The 22,041-nt window shown below is 40.4% G+C and overlaps 1 protein-coding gene across 3 annotated transcripts in view; it reads right to left on the bottom strand.

Annotated features, from left to right (window-relative positions):
- PIK3CA (phosphatidylinositol-4,5-bisphosphate 3-kinase catalytic subunit alpha) overlaps positions 1-20,300 on the bottom strand; it is a 95,404-nt gene extending 75,104 nt beyond the window's left edge. The window contains exons 1-2 of one of the 3 annotated variants that reach the window (XM_017506291.2): positions 19,897-20,300; positions 19,315-19,401 (exon numbers count right to left, since the gene is read on the bottom strand). The gene's annotated coding sequence lies outside the window, so the exon portion shown is untranslated. Of the gene's footprint in view, positions 1-19,314; positions 19,440-19,896 lie in introns of those variants that run through there. The other 2 variants (XM_017506295.2, XM_017506293.1) reach the window with 2 other exon arrangements.
- Positions 20,301-22,041: the final 1,741 nt, after the last annotated feature.

Below are 22,041 nucleotides of genomic sequence, written 5' to 3'. Positions count from 1 at the left end.
TTTTTAGACAGAGTCTTACTCTGTCGGCACGCCAGAGTGCAGTAGCACTATCTCTGCTCACTGCAATCCCTGCCTCAGCCTCCCAAGTAGGTGAGATTACAGGTGTGCGCCACCATGCCCAGCTAATTTTTGTATTTTTAGTAGAGATGGGGTTTCAGCAAGTTGGTCAGGCTGGTATCAAACTCCTGATCTTGTGATCTGCCTGACTTGGTCTCCCAAAGTGCTGGGATTACAGGCACGTGCCACCACACCAGCCCGCTAGATGATCTTACACAACCTAAGTTTGAGAAGCATCAATATAGGTCATAAGGAATTACTAAGCTTTAAGCAGATCCATTTCGTACTTTAGGGTGATTATCTTAATAGCAGTGTGAAAGCAGTGTTAATCTCTCCCCATCTCTTCCATACAATGTATTTATAATAGCACACACACACACACACACAAATTGTGCTATTTACCTGATAATTTTTGCAGCAGTGTAGAAAGTAAAAGAGGACAGTAGAAAAGTAGAAGGACAGATACTAAAGTGAAATATTTATTCCTTTCCCATTACTAAAGTGAAATGGGAAAGGAATAAATGAATGCAGTGATTATGAGGAAAGATGGGGCTAAAATCCAGAGACATTTCTAAGAAAGAAATGGTAATCAGCTGTATTTGGCAGGTCAGAAAGGACAGAATCAAGGTTAGCAGAAATTTATTTTTTATCGAGATGGAGTTTCATTCTTGTTGCCCAGGCTGGAGTGCAGTGGTGCGATCTTGGCTCACTGCAACCTCCGTCTCCTGGGTTCAAGCAATTCTCCTGCTTCAACCTCCCGAGTAGCCGGGATTAGAGGTGCCCACCACCAGGCCCAGCTAATTTTGTATTTTTAGTAGAGACGGAGTTTTGCCATGTTGGTCAGGCATGTCTTGAACTCCTGACCTCAGGTGATCCTCCTGTCTTGGCCTCCCAAAATGCTGGAATCACAGGCGTGAACCATCGCGCCTGGCCGGTTAGCAGAAATTTCTAATTTAGGCAAGTAATGATGTCATTAAATTAGAACAAAAAAGGAACTCATAAAACAGAGACGTGAAAACATTCTGAAAACAAAATCTAAGTGTAAGGTATTAATCAGTTTCCTTTCTAGAGTGCTTCCCACACTTTTGTTTTTCTTAACTTAGGTCAGGATTGTATTCATATTTCTTTCCATGTAAATGTAACCCATGTTTTTTTTTGTTTGTTTTTTGTTTTTTTTTTGAGACGGAGTTTTACTCTTGTTACCCAGGCTGGAGTGCAATGGCGCGATCTCGGCTCACCGCAACCTCCGCCTCCTGTAACCCATGTTTATTATAGAAATTGACTCACTTAAGCACTGACTGAAATGTCTATTAGGGGCCTGGGGCTGTGCTCTTTAATACTGGAAATACAGTGGTGTGCAGATGAATGATGAAACCAAAAGAAAATGTACTAAGACACCATATTAGCATCTTTTATGTATTCTCTTATAGCTTTTTTGTCTATGCATATGTTTGGTTTATTTCTTTGTTTTCCATAGTTTTGTATACTTGTACTCATATAGTAGACATAATTTTGTATCTTTTTTATTATAAAAACATTTCTGCAAATTACTGTAAACTCTTCATAAACACATTTTCTATGACAACCTATTTTCATGGGAGATGTAAAACAGTTTACTTGTTAAATATATAAGTTGTGGTAAATTATTATATCTAATGCTGCAAAGAGAATTATTGGGTCAAATGGCATGTGAATTTTAAAGACATGCAAATTGTTCACGTGCTTTCCAAAAGGGTTAAACCAATTTAGACTGCCAATGGAAATAAATGGATAATCACATTTGATGGCACCCTCACCAGCAAAAATATCATTAAAAAAATACCTTTGCTAACTCACAAAGTAAGAAAATCACATCACTACATCTTAAAATTTCACTTCTTCAGTTACCTGTCAGGGAAAAATATTTCCCTTATGCTTGTACCTGTATTTCCTCTTTAGTAAATGAGCCTAACTTCTCAAATTCTTTGCTTATTCATCCATATGGGTCTTGGTGCTTTTGAAAGTATTTGTAGCAAAAATTTAAAGACAAACATCTGTCTATTGAATTTTTGCAGAACTCTAATCCTGGTCTGTATATCTTTTAATTTGTTCACTTGTATGGGAGTTTGGGGGAAAGGAGGTGAGATAAAGTGTTTTTTTTTTGTTGTTTTTTTTTTTTTTAATTTTTTTTAAAGAGATGGAGTCTTGCTAGCAGACTGCATTTGAACTCCTGGGCTCAAACAGTCTTCCTGCCTCAGTCTCCTGAGCAGCTTGGACTACAGGGGTGCGTTGCTATGCCCCAATATTTTATTTGAGAGTCAAATGAATGATCTTTCCCCTTTTGAGTACTTATAGTTCTTGAAGGTTTGGAAAGTATTTCCCCATTCATATAAATATCTTTTAAAACAACACTAAGCATAACAGTATTTACTCTTTTTCAACTAACTCTTCAACTTACCTAGACATTATTTTGGTATGTAAGATGAAATAAAGATTCAAATACTGTTTTCCTAAGTATTTAATACTCTCAAAACCATGAATTAAGTCTTCCTTTTTCTCCTAACTTCTGATGACTCCTTTATCACATTTAGAATGTTTCTGGGATCTTTATTCCCTTTTACCAATTTTACTATCAATGCTTATGCCAGTATTCAACTATTTTATTGATGCTAATTGTATGTTTTGATATCTAATAAGTTATAGGGTTCGCTCTCTGTCCTTCATTTTGCACTTAAAAGATACCTCACTTTTATCTGTTTATAGTTTCTCCAACAAAATTTAAAATTACCTTGCTAATTTCTCAAACATATTTTTTACAAAAAAAGAGAATTAGGCTAACCTATAATTTAAGGAGAGAAATGGGTATCTGTAGTTGTTGGACTTCCCATTCACAAACATGATATTCCTTTCTCTGTTACCTTCCAACATCCCAGTTGATTTTTAGGTTTCTACACATGGGCTCATTTGTAATTTTATATTTTCTGTTATTGTTCTAAACTTTTTTCCTATTTTCTAAACAATTAATGCTATCATAAGGAAGAACTACTGATTTTAAAATATTTGCCTTACATCTATTTACTTTATCATTCTTATTCATTCTAATAATTTCTCAGTTGACTCATAGTTTTCCTAGGAATGAATTCCTGTCATGCCAGGCTGAGTATGATATTATGTCTACTTAGGCATGTAAGGCCACCTCTTTGGGAGGCTGAGGTAGGCGGATTATTCGAGCCCAGGAGTTCATGACCAGCCTGGGCAACATGGCAAAACCCCATCTCTACCAAAAATATGACAAATTAGCTGGGTGTGGCAGAGTGTGACTGTGATCCCAGCTACTCAGGGGGCTGAGGTGGACGGATCGCTTGAGGGTAGCAGGTGGAGGCTGCACTGAGCTATGATTGTGTCACTGTACTTCCCACCTGGGTAATCCCAGCACCCTGGGAGGCCAAAGTAGGAGGATTGCTTGAGCCCAGGAGTTTGAGACCAGCCTTGGTTACAGAGTAAAACCTTCTATCTACAAAAAAATTTAAAAATTTAGCTGGGCATGGTGGTGTGTGCCTATAGTCCCAGCTACATGGTAGATGCTGAGGCTGAAGTGAACTGTGATGGGGCCACTGTACTCCAGCCTGGGCAACAGATAGAGACCGCGTCAAAGCAAAAACAAAATCCAAAAATGGGAATTGTGCAGCTTTTTTCAATATTTGTTCCGCTTCTTTCTAATTCATCTTACTGTACTGGCGCAAACAAACTTTAAGAATACAGAACCCAAAACAACAACTCTAAATATAGGAGGAAAATTAATTCAACAGTATGTTATGTGTATAATTTTTACAAGTAGAAATTATCCTTAAAATGCAAAGATGGCTTAATATAACAAGAAACTATCACCTGTGCCTGTGTATTCTCTTTGATACATGTGTGTACATACACACATAAACCCACACCATTTTAAATACATGCATTTTATATATTGCATCTATAACTGTTTTACATTGCTGCATGTTTTATACAGAGATAAAATATGCATTTCTGTACAAGGTGTTATATAAAAACTACATACATTGTACTTTTGAGTACAATGAGTAATTAAAGAGTTTTTCAAGGAAAACGTTGACTCTGTACAATCACAGGGTATGTTTGTGTTGTTTACCATTATATGCCCGGGGTCTACCACATTGTCAATTATAGGGTATACTGAATAAACAGGAAATAATGTTTAATCCTCAGCTACTTATTTTTTAAATACAAATATACATATGGTAATCATATTTTCTCAGCCCAAATCTTGAAGGCACTTTTGAAAAATCTGTTTCATTCCCCAGATGAATTACTTGAGTCATATTAGAACAATATGGAAGTAGAACATTTGAAATTACAACCATCTCACAACATCTGGTCCTGTGACCACTGAACTTCCTGTTATTTATTTATTTTTTATTTTATTATTTTTTTTTCAACAGAGTCTCCTTCTGTCACCCAGGCTGGAGTGCAGTGGTGTGATCTCTGCTCACTGCAACCTCTACCTCCCAGGTTCAAGTGATTCTCCTGCCTCAGCCTCCCGAGTAGCTGGGATTACAGGCACGTGCCACCACGCCCAGCTAATTTTTTGTATTTTTAGTAGAGATGGGGTTTCACCATGTTGGTGTGGCTGGTCTCGAACTCCTGACCTCAAGCGATCTGCCCACTTTGGCCTCCCACTGTGCTGGGATTACAGGTGTGAGCCACCAGGCCCAGCACTTCCTGTTATTTACATTTCTTTCTCCTATCTGTTCTTTGTATGTCTCTGGATTTGCTAATGAAAATTCAATGATGCTAGGGAGAATTTATTTTATAAAAACACTGAGTAGGTTTGTTACCCCCTTTGCCTACAGACAAGAAAATAGAAAATGTAAAGATGGTGATAAATGTGCTACTTTCACCTCCTTACGAATCTTCATTCCCTTTGTGCAAACACCCAATTTTGTGGAGAAGCAGCACTTTCCCTAAGGCCTTGCAATCAGAAGTATACCCTGAGCCTCCTGTGCCATTCTTGCCAGCTGGCCAGAAGACACTGCCAAGGAGACTTTTCTCTCTTACACTGGGGAAAAAGGGAAGGTCTGATGCAATGAAACGGGACATCTGCTTATAATTCTGGACCTGAACCACAAGAGTAATTTGCCTACTCACTATGTGACACTGAGCAAACCACTCATGATTTGTGAGCCTGAAAAGTGGGTACTAAATAGCTACTACCTGAAAGGGTATTTCTAAGGTGCCATGTTCTATAAAGGAGGATACGCAAACAAACATAGTGTGTGATTGTACAGAATCGACATTTTCCTTGAAAAATCTCAAGTCATCCATTAAGTACAATGTATATGGTTTTTGTATACCACATTGTACAAAACTGTACAAAGAGAACACATGACTGTTGTCGCCGTATCTGCAGGCCACACTCGAGACCAACACAATTGCCTGGCAAGCCCAAACAGAAGTTTCTCTTCCAGCACAGGATCAAACTGCTGTTTCTCTGGCTGAGCACTACAGGTTGGGTACCGGAGGCCATGCTGTATGAACAGTACGTCTCACACTCAACACAGCAAAATGTACGTACCTAGACCTAGACGCTGACAAGCTGCAGGGATGGCAAATTCTTATCTGGAGGCACACGTCTACTCTGAAGCAGAAGCTCAGCAGTGAGATGTGACTGGTGATATTTACATTGGTTCCATGCTGCATAACAGTGTTTTGATCACCTGTGGACTACGTAGACAACAGTGGTCCCATGAGATGAATAGAGCTGAAAAACTCTCATCATCTAGTGACGCCGTAGCTGTCATAACATTGCAGCACAATTGCTTTACTTTTTAAAAAACAGAGTGTTGCCTAAGGGTGTCGTGTTCATCAAGTCTACAGCAGTGTGTAGTAATGTCCTGGGCCTTCACACTCACTCACCAACTCTCCCAGAGTAACTTCTAGTCCTACAAGCTTCATTTGTGGTAAGTGCTTTATACATGCATACCATCTTTAAAATCTTTGAGACTGTATTTTACTTTACCTTGTCTAAGTTTAGATATGTTTACATATACAAAGACCATTGTGTTACATTCACCTATGGTATTCAGTATAGTAATATGCTGTACAGACCAGATAGCCTAGGTGTTTAGTTAACTATACCATCTAGGTTTGTGTAAGTACACTCTGTGACGTTTGCACAATGATGAAATCATCTAATGATACATTTCTCAGAACATACTGCCATTGTAAAGCTACACATGACTGTATTGTTTTTGTCATGTTTTTATGTTTGACTGAGTAGGTATGGTTGATTTCATATAAAATAAATAAAATGATATTCCACTGTACTAATTAGATGTGGGACTTCAGTTTCCTAATCTTGGAAATGAAGTGATAACATGTATATCAAAGTGCTATCATGAGGATGAAGTCGGGGGTGGGGGAGACAGCATAAACAAAGTCCAAAATGTTTCCCCTCCTCTCCTCAGATTTATGATATTAAAGCTTGGGTTTGTGGGAATTCAAAATATACACATTTGTGTGTACATTTAGAAAAATCAACAAAACGTCCACAGGTTTCAACTATAATTCTTGATGATGTCATTTAAAAATAAGTAATTGATTATTGACTTCGATGCCTAAATTAGTCATAATCCCATAGTATGAAAACAAACTCTTAGTCAACACCAGGGTAATCCAGTGTCATGCTATTTTTTCACTGCATATATCGCCCCCTAAAAGAGACTAAATTTATGCAGTTTTACATGTACAAAAAAGCATGGGGGCATGCTTAATAAAAATCATTCTTTAAAAGCACATAACAACAGAAACAATTAAAACAAAAATCACAGATAATTTCTGAACAAACCTCCATATAGATTAACAACAATATATGCAGTTTTTAAAAGTGTGTAGATTTTACTATTATCCTGGTATATGAGAAATATAGACCATGGGATCATCAACTTTAGAAAAGTAAGTTACCTTGCATGACCATCAAGGGCAGTCTAGCCAAAACTGCTAAAAAGCAAAAAGGAAACACAAACATACAGGTATATATATTTTCCACAAACTTAAATATGAGTCAATAGTCTCTTTTATATAAAATAATAACAACAGTACTAAAACCAGGTAGATGATACCACAGAAACTTGTATCAGTGGCACCAGATAGCTATTTGGTAATTAAAGGCAAAGACTTAGAGACTGGAACTGATGGAAATAATTAAAACACATGGTTGCTTTCCTTATTTTTACAAAAATGACTTGTAAAATTTACACATGTTCATTGAGTGTCCCTAGGTAACAAACAGAACGATACACAAAACAGTTACAGAGTACATTCAATGAAGACTTCACAGCGAGCAGAATGGACAAACAAGATACAAGCAGCTTGAAAACAGGATGTGAGAATTCTTTAAAAGCCTTGTAACCTAAGGACTATATGACAACATGGCACAACTATTGTCTTTAGTGCAAGAAAAAAGACAAGGAAAGGAAATATCTACTAGCACAGAACAAATATGGCTTCAACAGCAGAGTGCTATGAAGATAAGTGCCGGGAATTCAAAGACTCCAGGAATGGACAGGGAATATCAATCCACAGGAAGCATAGACTAGATGTGAAAAATGTACATTCACTTACCTAATACTTTCTGTGCATTAATTCCTCATTCCTATTCAACTAAATGTCCATATGCTAACTTCTCTCAGAATTAGGTATGAAATAGCATTCAGATTCCTAGAACTAGAACGAAATTTTAAGTTTTAACAAATAAAAAGCAGGCAGTATGATAAAGAACTGAAAACTACACTACACTTGTTTGAAGGCAACCTTATTGCTCAGTATCTAGAAATTGGATCCACTAGTAAATTCTTGGAAGGGACAGGATTCAATTCACTTCATGTTAAAACCCCCAAATAAATGGATGAATATAAATGGTTCTTACTCTCAAGGAGTTCACAGACACTTCATTACTGAGTGCTTACTGTGTATATGGCACATTATTATTCATTTAATCCTTATTATAATATTGTGATGTAGGTAGTCATTACCCCTCATTTACAAATGAAGAAATCTGTATTACCCAGAGAATATTTAACAGGTTAAATAACTTGCCCAAAGTTACAAAACTAGTAATCTTGATAGTTTGCCTCCAGAGAACATGCTTTTAGCCATTATGAGATATATCTAGGAAAAGGAAAGGAAAATTTAAAAAGTGTAAGTATACTGACCACATTTTGTGGATTTTCTAAGACTATCCTGACTGCAAATACTCCATCTCATTGTCAGATTACACGCCTCAATTTTGATTGGTTTAAAAAAATTAGTTTTAGAGTAAACAAACATTATGTCTGATATCTACCCTAAACAAACAAACAAAAAAGACCATAGCATGATACATTAGCTGTGCTCTGGCAGTTATACATTGGTAGATTCACTCAAAATGATTTTGAAGAACTCTGGAGTCTCATAACCACTAAGAAATGTGAAAGCTGGTCATTTCTAGTGACGGAAAAAACAAGTCTCTACACTGTAAAATTACTAATATAGTAAACTGTTTTGGGTTTTACTACTACTGTTATTATCAAGACAAGTATAGAAACTGCTTTGAAAAAGTCATGTTCAACTTTTACAACTGGAATATAGTTAGAAAAAAAGAATACAAATATGACTTTCATAAATACCATAAGACGCTGCCCATCATGCTTTCAATTGTAAATTAGAGTAGCCATTAGATTTTAAGGAAAGCTTCATAAGGCATATAACTTTAACACGATGTTAATATGCACTGACACTTATTTGTATAAAAGTTAGGGTTCCAAAATGTAATTATTTCCTTTCCCTGCTGTCATGTATGGCTTCATTTCAGATTGGAGTTGATAAGTAGTGTCTAATTTCAATATTTTTTCCATACATTTTCCCATTAAACCTGCTTTGAATTTGGTGACACATTCCATAAATCTACGTTCACAAAACAGTGGCTGACTTGGCAAAAAATTCCAAGGATTTTAGCTTGCCAAAGACGTTAACCTCCTAAGAAAAAAATACAGTTCAGTCACCATGGGGCCAAAGGCAGTCAGTTGTTTTGAAATACAACACAATACTTTCAGGCCTAGACCTGCAATAAGTTCATCATGAAAAAGAACTTGGAAAAGCAAGATCTCTCAAAGAAAAACAAGCCACAGAAATGTGCTTAGCTTGTTGAAAAATGAGTACATCCTGAAAATAACTCTAAATAATATCTCATTACCTGAGCATTGTGCTGGTTAAAGGATATTCAAAAGTTGAAGGTAATTTGAACATTAACAGAAACAATAAATCAATAGCATAAACATCATTGCTTTCTGATCAAGGACAATGATTTCTGTCATCTTTCCACATTTGTCTGCACCACTGAGGACGGACCTAGAACAAAAGAGGCTTATGATGCCTACAGATTTATGTGCTTCTAAGATTAGAACACATTTTCTGAAAACCATCTAGAGGGATGAGTTACCAAGGGAAATTATGGAACATACTTTCCTAGAAGTCTTTAACAAGTAAGGATGATGGCCAGTAGCTATTAAGGGTGCTGTGACAAGTCTGCTGGCCTTTATAACCCTGGCCACTGGTGTGCAGTACATGACCTACTCTCAGTATCTGGCAGTCATTTAATTGTTCCCAGCGCCAGTAACCAAAATGACTACACCTGTAGCAACTTATTCTCCAAAGTCACTGATGGTTTCAGAAAGGGGGGAGAAATCCTTCCACTCCATTCTATTCCAATGGCAGCTTTTCTCTGCCACAGAATTCCAAACAACGGCCTTTAAAATACATGCAAATTTATAAAAAGGCAGGCATATGATCTTAGCTTCTGAAAATACAACAAACTGAGATCCACTGTCTTCCCTCTAGGGAGTAATTTACTTATTCTTCCCTGAAATAAAAAATAAACTTTAACATACTAGGAACCTCAGCATTTTGGGAATTGCAAAGAGCCTTAGAAATCTTGCAGGTGAAGAAACAAGCTCTGAAAGGCCAAGACCTTAGGCCAAACAGCTAGTTAATAGATGAACGTAGAAACAGTGTTTTCTGATTCGTGATCTAATGTTTTTTTCACCACAGCACACAGCCTGTCTGTAACCTATCAATCTTTGCCAAAATGTCTCCAAATAGCAATAGAAATAGGCAACTAGTTAATAAGTTATAGAAAAGTATCCCTTGGTATTGATGGGAGGTTGGGGTCTAGGACCTCCGTGGATACCAAAATCCGTAAGTGCTCAAGTCCCTTATATAAAAAGGGGTAGTAGATACATATAACATACTCCTGTATATTTTATGTCATCTCCAGATTACTTACAATACCTAATATGACATAAATGTTATGTAGATGGTTGTCCTGTTTTCTTTAGAGAATAACCAAAAAACATCTGTCCATGTTTAGTACAAAAAATAACTATTCTTTTCCCTAATAGTTTCAATCCGCGGTAAGTGTAAACCCATGGAGGCAAAACCCTCGAATATAGAGAGCCAATTCTGTGCTCAATACATGATCAACTAAAACTGGCACACAGCAATTTACCTCCTTTTTAGATCAAGTGTATGGCTCCTATCTGACAGAAATATAAGAAAGTATTTTTATTTCTTTTCTTTTTTTTTTTTTGAGACGGAGTTTCGCTCTTGTTGCCCAGGCTGGAGTGCAATGGCGCGATCTCGGCTCACCGCAACCTCCGCCTCCTGGGTTCAGGCAATTCTCCTGCCTTAGCCTCCTGAGTAGCTGGGATTACAGGCACGCACCACTATGCCCAGCTAATTTTTTGTAGTTTTAGTAGAGACGGGGTTTCACCGTGTTGACCACGATGGTCTCGATCTCTTGACCTCGTGATCCACCCATCTCGGCCTCCCAAAGTGCTGGGATTACAGGCTTGAGCCACCGCGCCCGGCCCAGTATTTTTATTTCTAAATATGATTCTATTTCACAAAGATCAGTGCTTACTGATCATCTACATTTGGGCACTACACTATGTGTTGAGGAAACAACAATAGACACAATATGGTTTCTTCCTGTTCAAAAACATATGTCTAAAGTCCTCTTCAGAATATCGCCTTATATTTCTGTTGTATTTACAAGACACATTTGTCCATTGAGCCTTGCTAACTCCTGGTGAGTTAGGAGAGTTGAAATCAGAGCAAAATCATTCTATCTCTACACAGTTTTTTTTTCACACCATGACACTGATTTCCTTGGCTTCTACTACACAAATACTTAAAATGTGAAGTGTACCTGACAAGCATAGTCTGTAAAAATTCTTACAGATTTTTAAAAATCCCTCATTTATTTCAATGGCAATGCTGGCCAATATACGGACCCTTTTGTAACAACCACCATAATATATAAAAGTTGCTAAAACACAACCTCTTATAAATGAGTACAATTTAGATAAATTATCAAGCTAACTACCAAAGTGATACATAAGAAATGAGTAATTGTCTGCTACAAAGAGAATAAAACATCTAGCAATACAACTAACAAGGGATGTGAGGACCTCTTCAAGGAGAACTACAAACCATTGCTCAAGGAAATGAGACACAAACAAATGGAAAAACATTCCATGCTCATGGATGGGAAGAATCAATATCGTGAAAATGGCCATACAGCCCAAAGTAATTTACAGATTCAATGCTATCCCCATCAAGCTACCATTGACGTTCTTCACAGAATTGGAAAAAACTACTTTAAATTTCATAGGGAACCAAAAAAGAGCCTGCATAGCCAAGACAACGCTAAGCAAAAAGAACAAAACTGGAGGCATCATGCTACCTGACTTCAAACTATACTACAAGGCTACAGTAACCAAAACAGCACGGTACTGGTTCCAAAACAAAGATATAGACCAATGGGACAGAACAGAGTCCTCAGAAATAACGCCACACATCTACAACCATCTGATCTTTGACAAACCTGAAAAAAACAAGCAATGGGGAAAGGATTCCCTATTTAATAAATGGTGTTGGGAAAACTGGCTAGCCATATGCAGAAAGCTGAAACTGGGTCCTTTCCTTATACCTTATCCAAAAATTAACTCAAGTTGGATTAAAGATTTAAAGATAAGGCCTAACACCATAAAAACCCTAGACCCTAGAAGAAAACCTAGGTGATACCATTCAGGACATAGGCATGCGTAAAGACTTTATGACCAAAACACCAAAAGCAATGGCAACAAAAGCCAAAATAGACTAATGGGATCTAATCAAACTTAAGAACTATGCACAGCAAAAGGAACTATCATTAGAGTGAACCAGCAACCAACAGAATGGGAGAATATTTTTGCAATCTACCCACCTGACAAAGGGCTAATATCCAGAATCTACAAAGAAACAAATTTACAAGAAAAAAACAACCCCATCAAAAAGTGGGCTAAGGCTATGAGCAGGCACGTCTCAAAAGGAGACATTTATGCAGCCAACAAACATATGAAAAAAAGTTCATCATCAGTGGTCATTAGAGAAATGCAAATCAAAACCACAATGAGACACCATCTCATGCTAGTTAGAACGGCGATCATTAAAAAGTCGGGAGACAACAGATGCTGGAGAGGATGTGGAGAAATAGGAATGCTTTTACACTGTTTGTGGAAGTGTCAATTAGTTCAACCATTGTGAAAGACAGTATGGCAATTCCTCAAGGATCTAGAAATAGAAATACCATTTGACTCAGCAATCCCATTACTGGGTATATACCCAAAGGATTATAAATCATTCTATTATAAAGGCACATGCTCACGTATGTTTATTGTGGCACTGTTTACCATAGCAAAGACTTGAACCAACCAAATGCCCATCAATGATAAACTGGATAAAGAACATGTGGCACATATACACCATGGAATACTATGCAGCCATAAAAAAGGATGAGTCCACGTCCTTTGAAAGGACACGGAGGAAGCTGGAAAACATCATTCTCAGCAAAGTAACCCAAGAACAGAAAACCAAACACCACATGTTCTCACTCATAAGTGGGTGTTGAACAATGATAACACACTGACACAGGGAGAGGAACATCACACACCAGGGCCTGTCAGCGGGGTGGGGGTCTAGTGGAGGGATAGCAGGTGGATGGAGGGCCAGGGGAGGGATAGCATTAGGAGAAATACCTAATGTAGATGATGGAGTGATGGATGCAGAAAACCACCATGGCACATATATACCTACATAACAACCTACACATTCTGCACATGTGCCCCAGAACTTAAAGTATTTATATAAAAAAAATTACTAGCCATCAGAAGCTGAAAAATATAATAATCTTCTTTAAAAAAAGAAATGAGTAATTGTTAGGCCAAATATATAACATTATGCTTCTGTTAAATATAAATTAAAAATGATAATTAGGACATATACAGTTTTCCTAGTTTTATGCAACTTGTGATTATTTAAATTATCTCATTAATTATATGTTAATTAACAACACATTCCTATTGTATCAATACAGAAAATGACACAAAAATGTGCTATAATATGCCTCCCACCATACACATATATGAAGTAGCAGTCTGAAGGAGAACCTATCATATACATATACAAAGTAGTAGCTCAAAGGGGAACCCACCATATACATATACAAAGTAGCAGTCCGAGGGAGAATCCACCATACACATATACAAAGTAGCAGTCCAAAGGGGAAGCCACCATATACATATACATATACAAAGTGGCAGTCTGAGGGACAATCCACCACATACATATACAAAGTTGCATTCCGAAGGGGAACCCACCATATACATATACAAAGTAGCAGTCCGAGGGAGAATCCACCATATACAAAGTAGCAGTCCAAAGGAGACTCCACCACATACATACCCTAAGTCACAGTCCAAAGGATACTCCATCATATACATTCACAAAGTAACAGCCCGAAGGGGAATTCACCATATTCATATACCAAGTAGCAATCCAAAGGGGAACCCACCATATACATACACAAAGCAGCAGTCCAAGGGAGAATCCACCATATACATATAAGAAGTAGCAATCTGAAGGGGAATTCACCACATACATATACAAAGTAGCAGTCCTAATGGGAACCCACCATATACATACACAAAGTAGCAGTCCAAAGTGCGAATTCACCACATACATACACAAAGTAGCAGTCCGAAAGGGAATTTAGTCCCTTAGGCCAGTGGTCCCCAACCTTTTTAGCACTGGGGATCAGGTTGATGGAAGATAATTTTTTCATAGACTGGGGGAGTATGGGGGCAGAGATGGTTTGGGATGAAACTGTTCCACCTCAGATCATCAGGCATTAGATTCTCATTAGGAGCAGGCAACCTACATCCCTTGCATGTGAAGTTCACAACAGGGGTTGCACTCCTATGAGAATCTAATGATGTTGCTGATGAGACAGGAGGCGGAGCTCAGGTGGTAACGCCGGCCCCACTGCTCACCTCCTGCTCTGCAGCTGAGTTCCTAACAGGCCTGCGACAGGTACTGGTCTGTTGGCCAGGGTGTTGGGGACCCCTGCTTCCAGCATCTAGACCACAGCTCTCTAATACATATTAGAAGCAGCTTCACCTTAAGAACTATGTGAAGAAAAAGATAGCTCTAAGCCACTACTTTCATTACAAACTTACCAACTTTTTATTGGAGTAATTTAACTTAGAACTCCCTACCACTGTATAGGTAGAGAGGGAAAGAACACCTAAAAAGACCTTAACCAGGATCAACTGATTCATATAATAAAGGATTAAACATGAATAAGGTATATAGTGATACAATATTCACAGTACATCCAAAAGCTGAATAATCTTTTTGAATGATGAAAATGTCTAGCCTTGAAGCTGAATCCTCAGACTTTATATATTGCCTCATATATCTCTTTTATAATCCTAAAACTTCAGTTTCCCCTTTCCAGTTTTTAATTTTTATTACAGATTTCTTCCAAATTAGTTACTTACGAAATTCACTCTCACACAAACTTAAAGAAAAACTCAAGCAAGTAAATTTGACTCATACAAAAATAAGACTGGTAACAACAAACTTCTGCAAAGCAATGTTACAAGTTGAGTATCCCTTATCTGAAATGTTTCAGATTTTGAATTCTGGAATATTTGCATATACATAATGAGATACACTGGGGACCCAAGTCTAAACACAAAATTTATTTATGTTTCATATATACCTTATACAAACAGGATAAAGGTAATGTAATATAATATTTTAAGTAATTGTATACATGAAACCAAGTTTGTGTACCTGGAGCCAACAGAGAGCAAAGGTTTTCCACTCATGGCTGTATGCTGGCACTAAAGAAGTTTCAGATTTTGAAGCATATACAATTTCAGATTTTCAGATTAGGGATGCCCAACCTGTATTACATTCGGGGTAAGTTTACTTTCAATATTACCAAATAAAGGTGATATATGTAACACTATATAAAATTTTAAAATATGGTTTCCAAGTAGAGAAAAGTATCAACAACTTGTCTGCTGTTATCTATAACTGCTAATCTGACACTGAAAACATTATTTGTGCCCATCTTCTGTAATTAGTTCTGCTCAGAAGACCAATTTTTCCTATATTTCTATCACCTGAAAATTACTAAATAATGGTTCCCGAATGTTAAGGTTTGGCGAGCAGAGATTTCACCAAAACCTTTAGATTTTCTTTTATAAATCATCCTTAATTTTAATTTGTCCCTTTCTTTTAGAATGATGAAGTCTGATTTTACTTATCTTTGGAGACAGTGTAAGGTCATCAGTTTAGACTCTACCCTCCCCCGTCTTATCACATGTGTCTGAAGAGCTTGGCACTTGCTATCCTCTACTGGTTGAAACTTCCAGGCATAATTATTTTCCAAGCAGGTGGACTAATACCTGGGTGTCTGACAGTGGAATGGGGTTCTGAGAAACCGAAACCAAATGTCACGGTGTTTTTTGGTCCCTAATCACACCTGCAGTGCTAACAGTCAGCAGAGTGGAAAACAGGATTTATTACATAAACTGTGTCCTGTTATCTCAGATAAGTCCACTCATGAGATCTAACACCTCCCAAGGAGAAAGGAAATGAACATTTATTAAGCACCTGATCCAGGTCAAGAATTCTCTTGGATCTACATTATCTCATTTAATTCAACAACTCTATTGAATAGTAATTACCCCCATTACAGATAGGAAAAATCTGTGCAAAGTAATCCTGCCAGTAAGTTTAAGAACTAGGTTTTGAACCATGGTGCCTCAGATTCCAGAGCCAATACTAATGCTCATAGAATTTTAAGGCTAGATCACAAAGAACCATGTACGGCACCTTGTTCAATACCTCTATGTTACAGATGACACCCAAAGAGATTGAGACTTGCCCAAATGTTTGTGGTGAAATGGGTAAGAATTCGTCTCCTGATTTTCAGTGCAGTACTATATATGAAAATAATCTTTATTTTTGCATGTGTATGTATGTTATATAGAGTCACAACTCTATATAACATCTCAACCGTCCCCAAATAAAATTCTTATGTGTATTAATTTCAGGGCTGTACATTTCTAGTAACCAAAAATGTTAAATGAAATTGGCAAGAATAAAAACTGGTGCTTATGAATTACTACGTGTTGTAAACAAGTCCGTCTCTACTGCATTTATCTGTTCAGTCAAGTGCTGTAATGTACAGGCTACTATGCTTGGCAATAAGAACACTATTGTACAGTATATAAGTCAGGAGTTCCTATCCTCATGGAATTTACATCCTGGTGGAGGATATGAACAAGCAAATAGGCAATTACAATGCAGTGAGGTTGGTGCTATGGGATACCTAACCCAGACTAGACTTTTGAAAGGGGTTTATGGGAAAGATGAGTAGGAGTCAACTAGTTAAGGAAAGAGAATGGAGTGTGCCAATGTCTCAGGAAGTACAAACTGTGTTGGCACCAGAGAGTACGAAAAGACCAAGGGAGCTGTAGGAGTAGGGAGGAGAAAGAAACCCAGAGAAAGAAGCAAGGACGAAACCATACAGGTCCTTGACACCCAGGGCTTGACACTCTTTTCTATCAGAATTTCCTGGTGAACTTCAAACAAACAAAACACAGATAACTGGGATCCATTTCAGACTAATTAAATCAGAAATCTCTGGGGGTGAGACCAGAGTATTTTTAAAAAGCTCCCTAGATTATTCTAATGTGTGGCCAGGATTGAAAACCACTGTTTATGCTGTAATAGAAATTAATAAACATTTATGACAGCAAATATGGGAAAAGGAGATCTTCAGTAATTAAGCCTCCTTGGGACCTAATGTCTTCAGTTCTATTAAAAAACAGGCTGGAGAAGATTAGATGCAGCGTAGTACAGTGAAAGGGTCAGAAGATGTTGGTTTTGTCAATGAGTCTGTCACCTGCCAACTGGCTTCAGATTAGATATCATTTCTTAGGGATAGTAATACTACCCTGTCTATGGCGCTGTTAATATAGCTCAAGGTAAGTAACACTTAAGAAAAACTATTTGATAACTGTGCTAATGAAACCATTATACTGTAAGACATACTTCTAAAGTTGAATCATTTTTAAGATTGTAAATTTTTCACTGGAGATGAAATATTTTATAATGCTTAAGAAACACACTTCATTTAAAGAATCACCTCTACCTTGGAATTCAAGATATAAATTGATAAGGTAGAGAAGTGATCCTTTTAATGCTACTGTAGCTGCTCAAGAGATCAAATGGGATTAAGTCACCTCTCTTCAAATAAACAGATCAACAAAGCAAGTGCCCTTTAAACGGTAATAATCGTAAACGGTAATCGTAACTGTTTAAAAATCTTTATTCAGTAATGGGCGCTTATAAGAAGCGGCACACAAAGTAAACTGGTTTAGAAAAAGCTATTACAATCTACTTTATGTCATATATTATTCATAAATTTAGGTTTTTTGTTTTGCTTTTTAAGGGGATACTGATTTGGGATGGAGAGGACTTTATCCTGACAGGAAGGAAGCTCTGCCTCCAGAAGGGCTGTTCCACGCAGACCAGGCAAAGCCACTGCACTTTTACAGTCTCCCTTTAAACACAGCAAGCCCCATGACAATTTACACTTCCATGAAGCCATTTTTCAGTTCAAGTAAAATATATTTGTATTTAGTGACATCTATTTAATGCTATAACTAATTTTTTTAAAAAACTTAAGTAAATAAAAACACTATTCTACATTTACAGGTGCTCCATTTTTAATTCTTTAAAGCTGACAGGAATGTCTTTAAATTTTTCTACTCACAGAAATCATACAATATCAAGTTAATATTCATTTACTTTCTTATTTCCCCATGATGCTATTATTACGATATGCTGTTATGTGAATTTAATAGGAAAGTACTCTATTTTGAAAAAGCACAAGGAACTTTTGAAAAAAATTATGAAGTTTTATTTTGTTCCAAAATGTGAGATGAAAAAACGTAAGCAAAATACCACCACCAACACGCGTACACACACACACACACACACACACACACACCCCTCTTCAAATAATTTTGGCTGATGACACTGCAGAACGGTTAATCTGATAATTAAAATCTTCCAGAACATGTGATGTTTAGATGGAGATCTATGCTGTCAACCAGACTTCAGTACTTCAGTTAAAAAAAAAAATCTTAAAACCTGAATACACAGACACGTTAAATTGTTAGACTGTAGTTGCTTTGAGAGCTCATTAATATAAACACAGAGTGTTTCGATTTATTCAAACTAACTTAGCAACACGGTATTTTGAGTATTTTCTTAAAACACGCAGTCCAGCACAAACAAATTTTGTACGGTGCAATGTAAGCAAATACCCAGAAAAATCCAGTTTCTAAGCGGGGCAACAACATAGGACCAATACTGTCCTCAGTGGTTCGAAAGTCGCAGAAGCGATCCCCTGAGATAACCTGGAATTCACCTACCCAAGTATTCCAAGGGGTTCTCCCCGGCTACACAAACTACGACTCACAACACCGTTCCGCAAACCCAGGTCCTGCATGTGCACAAAGGCGCAGTGCTGGAACTAGGAAGCCTCGCCAGGATGAAATCTCAACTCTAATTCACTGAAGAATAGGCAGGCTGTTTTCTAGAAAGCCTCTCTCGCCGCGCTCCCTCTTCCCTTTATTTAACTATGCAAACAGCCTCCTCCATTCCTGACAGGAGAAAGGAAACACCGCTTTCGATTCCCAAGTCTGGGAACACGGCTGGCCACCATCACGATTCCTTCAGCGCCCTAAAATAACCCCCTGGAGCCGAGGTCAGAAACGCCGCGGCCGAGCGGCCCCATCCCGGGCCCGGCCCTACCTTCCCGAGCCGCTGGGAGCCGGGAGCAGGCGTCGCTCGAGAAACGCACTCGGCGAAGACACGGCCACGCGAGCCGCGGTCTCGGGTCTATGAATGAAACAGCAGCGTCGGCCTCGGCCACCAGGAAAAAACAAGCGCGGAGGGCGGGCAGGCGGGAGGGAGCCGGGACAGGGGCCGGGGCCGGGGGGCGCTTCAAACCCGGCGCGAGGCGGCGCGGGGCCCCGGGCCGGAGGGGCGGGAGTCCCCGGGCGTGACAGCCCCTCCGCGGCGGCCCGGTGGGCGTGCGCGGCGCGGGAGACGGAGCCCCGCGGCCGGGCGCCGCCCTGGGCGCACTTCCTCACCTCGGCCGCAGCCCGGAGGAGCGGAGGAGCGGAAGGGGCGCCGGAGCGCAGCGGCCAGGGAGGCGGGAGGAGAGGCGCGCCCTCCCTCCGCACGGAAGCCCGGGGCCGGCGAGGGAGAGGCAGCGGCCAGCGCAGGCGAAGTCCGCCGCGGGCCGGCGCCGGGAGACCCGTTGCCCGCGCCCCGCCCCGCCCGGCCCGTCCCCGCGCCCGCGCCCGCCCGGCCGGTCCGCGCTCTACTCACGCTCGGGGCTGCTCCAGGCTCCGCGGCTCACACCGCATCGGGTCCCGGCCCCGCGGGCGGCGGCGGCGCCGAGGGAGAGGAGGGCGGGCGGCTCGGCCCCCGCCTCCCGGCACCTCTCCGCCGCCGCTCCGGAGCTGCCCGGCCGGGCCCGAGCCCTGCCTCGCGGGCGGCCCCAGCCCCAGTCCCCGCGGCCGCGGCGGCAGCAGCCCGAGACCTCAGCGGCCGCGGCGGCGGCACCGGAACTGCCGCTTTCTCCTCCTGGCTCCCTGTGCTCGCCGGCCCCCGCCGCACGCCCCCGCCCCCGACTCCTTTCTCCGTCGCCCCTGTTTTTTTTTCCTTTTGTTTCCAGAATAAACTTTATTGGTCTCTTTTTCCGCTCACATCGTGTAAACAAACAACGAACTCTTCCCCACCCCCTCGCCTCCCCCCTCCTCCGGCAGAGGAGGGTCAGAGCTGAGGAGGGGCCGAGCCGCCTGTGCCCCGGAAGCAGATGCGCGAGAAAGCGGAAGTGGAAGGGAGGTGCGGAGGCGCTGGGAATGGGCAAACGGGGGATGCGCTACTGCGCCTGCGCCTGGCTTTTCCGCCCGAAGTCCGGGTGCAGCTTGGTCTGCTCCTGTGACGCGAGTGTGGTGATCCGTCTTCTGCAGTATGAGGGTGTCGTGTCACCCCAGGACAGCGGACCTGGCCTACAGTTGTTTCTCCGAGCAGCAGGCGGGCTGGGGTAGAGATCCAGAAAGGCTTACTGGGAGCAAGCGGGTTAGCTCACTCTGACGTCCCTAGAGGAAACGAGGAGGGTTTGGGGGAGGCGCGGTGGCTAACCGCGACCGCCAGCGGCTCACCAGCGTGGTTACGGATTCGATACTGGAAAGAACGCTTTTCACGAAGCGCTGCTGCGCGTTCTGCCGGCACCGGGGGAAGGTGTGTCCATCCCGGGGCCGAACGCGCCGTCCCAGCGCCCGGCGGGCCTTTGCCTCACTTCGTGGAGACCTTTTGCTATGCCCTCATTAAAAAAAAAAAAAAAAATCTGATTGTGACTCGAACCCGCTTGTAGGATTCAGTTCTAAGTGCTCAGAAGACGTGGAGACTTTTTCGCGTAAAGCCGACGGAGGCTTCAGAAATGTGGGCTAGTTACAGATTTGATTCAAGGTGGGGGCTCGCACCTCGAAAGTCTGCGTGAGAGCAAACTGCCTGTTGGCTTGAGTTTACCACTGACAAGCGTTGGGTGCTGCGCCCGTCTCTCGCCCTACTGGGCTTTGCTTGTGATAACTGGAAAAGCGTAGGGACGGTGCTGAGAAGACAGATACGAGTACTCCAGCATCCGTTCCTCCTTGAATTTTTCAGTAATAGAGGCTTGGAAGTGACCCATTCTAGAGATGTTACAGTCCCAGTTGTCATCTGGAGCAAAATCGAGCAGCGCACGTCGGTCCCATACCCCAGTGGTGGATGGGATGGATCTGTTCCTGCGGTGGTAGTTTCACTGGGCTGTATTTCTTTATTTCCTGTGTTTTCTTTCTTTCTTCTTTTTCTCCCTTTAGCTCTGGTTTTCATCTCACATTCCAGGGGATTGTGTTTCTAAATATTTTTCTCAAACCAGTGTTTTTCAGGAGTTTCAGAACACCAGAGTATGGAATTTTATTAAAAAGCAATATTGAATTGCTAGTCAAAGTAATCTTAAGGCAGTATTTCCCAAATTGTGTTTCAAGCACAGAGTTATGCAAGATATTAATAGGTAGACTTTGGTGGGGAAAAATATGCCAGGGATATTTTTTCTTCTAAAGTTTATTATTTTTAATTTTATATTTTTGAGGTGAAGTCTCACTCTCTTGCCCAGATTGGAGTGCAGTGGCACGATCTAGGCTCACTCTGCCTCCCAGGTTCAGGCGATTCTCCTGCCTCAGCCTCCCGAGTAACTGGGATTACAGGCACCTGCCACCATGCCAGCTAACTTTTGTATTTCTTAGTAAAGATGGGGTTTCACCAAAATTCCTGACCTCGGGTGATCCACCCCCATCGGCCTCTCAAAGTGCTGAGATTTCAGGCGTGAGCCACCACGCCCAGCCTGTTTTTGATTTTTAAATTTTTATTTATTTCTTTTTTGTAGAGACAGGGTCTTGCTTTGTTGCCCAGACTGGTCTCCAACTCCTG

Source organism: Cebus imitator, unplaced genomic scaffold, assembly GCF_001604975.1.
Source record: "Cebus imitator isolate Cc_AM_T3 unplaced genomic scaffold, Cebus_imitator-1.0 Scaffold353, whole genome shotgun sequence".
Taxonomy (NCBI): Eukaryota; Metazoa; Chordata; class Mammalia; order Primates; family Cebidae; genus Cebus; species Cebus imitator.
This window is presented reverse-complemented; position numbering and strand designations above follow the sequence as displayed.